This window comes from Protomyctophum bolini (assembly GCF_963924005.1).
Source record: "Protomyctophum bolini genome assembly, chromosome: 3".
NCBI lineage: Eukaryota > Metazoa > Chordata > Actinopteri > Myctophiformes > Myctophidae > Protomyctophum > Protomyctophum bolini.
The window spans coordinates 40,000,201-40,002,716 of NC_137864.1; positions in this window are offsets into that span (position 1 = coordinate 40,000,201).

The following is a 2,516-nucleotide window of genomic DNA, read 5'->3' on the forward strand; positions in this document are numbered from 1 at the left end:
CTGCGGACGCCGGTCCGGTGTGGGCGGGGCTTACAATGGAAGCGTTGTTAAAGAGACAACGCCCCGCAGTGTCATGACGTCACGTAGCGCACGCACACACACACACACACACACACACACACACACACACACTAAACCAGCTGTTTGTCTGTCTGTGCTCACAATGTTTGTTTTTGTCCTGACAGACAGACAGACAGACAGACAGACAGACAGCAGTGATTCTCAACCTGTTTAATTTCAAGGACCTGCAGGACCCCAATTTAATGGCATTTCTATCTCTAGGACGGTCGGACCCTTACAGACCCATAGGCTAAGGGTCCATTTGGGTCCATGTGTTACACTCTCAGAGTTACAGACCCATAGGCTAAGGGCAGGGCCGGCCCTGACTAAAATACTGCCCCAGGCTAGATATTTCCTGATGCCCCCCCCCCCCCCGCCGCCGCCGCCATGGTGCCATGATGCACTCTTCAAATTTTGACGCTTCAAATTCTTACCAGTTTGTTGACCTGACCTGAGACTCCTTAATGCAAGATCATGTAGAGTAATGTTAAAAATACATATTGTTTCTGTTGGGATGGCAACTAGGCTCTTCCCGACAGATTGATTGATTGAAATATGTATTAACAGTTTGCAGAATTACAGTACATTTCAAGCACAAACTCAATACAAAGACTGTTAACTGTGAGTGGACGACCCAAATAAGCATTACACTTGTTTACAACAGGGTCCACCTTGTTCAATTCATCAAAACATTTAGAGACATACAAATACACTTCTATATAGTAACAGCAGACATATGCAATGGACAAGTCAACATTAGACACAGACTAAAGCTTCTATATTGTTATCCATTAAAAACAGGTATTTTTTTAAATAATACAAATGCAATATGTACTGAACAGATTATAAATTGGTGGTAGTATTAAATAGGAGAGTGTTCCACAAAATGGTTCTCTATTGTGATCCTCTCTCAATTCAAAAAAATAATATCAGTATCATAGCATATCATTTTAATCACTGTAAAAAATATATATAATAATTAAACCAACCACCAAATGAACCCTTACAGGACTAATTTAAATTCAAAGTTACTAACTTTGAGTGTACAATTTGTTGAGATTGAAATTGAAACAATGGGCTGGCTTTGCTTACTGGCTAAAAGTAAACAAAACCATTTGCCCTCAGGGGGACAAATAAAGTTGGGCTCTTGGGAAATTATCAAATTAACTTATTTGACATTATATGCCCATATATTTACTCATTCTCAACTAAATAAGCTAGCTAATAGCTGCAAGTCTGACAAGTGACAATGACAACACAACATGCAGTAGCAGCTAGCTTGTTGCTACTTGTTTAGCTCAAATAACTAGACAGTTTATTCATGATTCACTGTTTAGTAATCACATTCATACCTTCATTCATACATTCATACCATTTTTTTCTTTCTTCCCTGATGACCAGAGGGTTGGTTTGGCCTCTTGGACATCACAACACCAACAAAAAAAACACCACGACGAGTGGACAACACAGTACTTTATTTGTTTATTTTCCCCATCAGTGCACCATGCCGTTTGCCTGTAAATTAGGCTGGGGGCGGAGGAGGGGGCATTCCACCGGCCACACCCCCCACCCCTGGCTGGCTGGATTTAGTAGCAGGGGTGGGGGGGCAGGCAGCAGAGCAGAACAGCCACAGCAACAGCGTCAGCTCAGCTGTTTTGCTGCGCAGCGCTTGAAAGCGAAAGTATCTGTGACTGGGCTCTGCTGCCCCCGTCCCCTCCTGATGCCCCAGGCTATTGCCTGACTTGCCTGATGGGAGGGCCGGCCCTAGGGTCCATGTGTTACACTCTCAGAGTTACAGACCCATAAGGGTCCATTTATAACATATTATTATAATATATTTCAGCAAGACAATATATTTCAGATACTCTTCTTTAATGTTTCAACATGAAAAATGTGAAAACTATATGGGTATTATTTTAAAAGATATTCCTAAAAATAAATAGGCCTACTATTATTTAAAAAGACATGTATTGGGAAATTCTCCTTTAGTCCACCCATTCCTGGGACATCGTGTGAGAAGAATGAATGGTCCAGTGAAATAAAATAAAGAATAAAGAGAAATGACAGAGTTACCGTGTGGGGGTCCCTCTACTGTACCCTCTACTGTACTGTACTGTACTGTCACTGTACTGTACTGGCACACCCGAAATCATCATATATAATATACAGTTAATATGTGCGTGTGCGTTTGTGTGTGTGTAACAAAGTGTTTTCGTGCTCATACCCAGCCAGCCATAATTCACCTCCTTTATGTAAGGGATAATGTCTGGCTAGGTGGTCAACTCCCTGAAGACCTAGTGTGTGAATGTGTGTGTGAATGGGTGAATGTAATGCACAATCTATGTAAAGGTGTGTCAATGTGTGTGTGAATGGGTGAATGTAATGCACAATCTATTTAAAGCGCCTTGGGATAAATGCAAAACTAATTATAATAGAAAAAAATTAAAGTAAAACAG